Source organism: Microtus ochrogaster, unplaced genomic scaffold, assembly GCF_000317375.1.
Source record: "Microtus ochrogaster isolate Prairie Vole_2 unplaced genomic scaffold, MicOch1.0 UNK23, whole genome shotgun sequence".
NCBI classification, from domain to species: Eukaryota; Metazoa; Chordata; class Mammalia; order Rodentia; family Cricetidae; genus Microtus; species Microtus ochrogaster.
In genome coordinates this window covers 3,230,455-3,230,802 of record NW_004949121.1, presented here as the reverse complement: position 1 = coordinate 3,230,802, position 348 = coordinate 3,230,455, and positions in this window count along the sequence as shown.

Sequence of the window (348 nt, the reverse complement as noted above, 5' to 3'; positions counted from 1 at the left end):
AAGGAGCAGAAATTGATCTTTGTAAGTTCTGCTGAGCAGCAGCATAAAAACACAGCACCTAGTTTCTAACACTCGGGAGGCTGAGTTTAGAAGCTGTAGAGGTTGAAATCTCTGAATCTCATAAAAGACACAGACGGCAGCTGCATCTTCTTCTTCCATTTGAATTCCATTAGCACAGAAGGCAGAGAATGTGAGCTGGGCAGATTCATTATAAAGCATTAAGATTCCTTTATTGAGGGAATGGTAGTGATATGCTCTACCTACCTTTCTGGATTCTCTTTTTTTTCTTTTCTTTTTTTTTAATTTATTTATTTATTGAGGATTTCCGCCTCCTCCCCGCCACCGCCC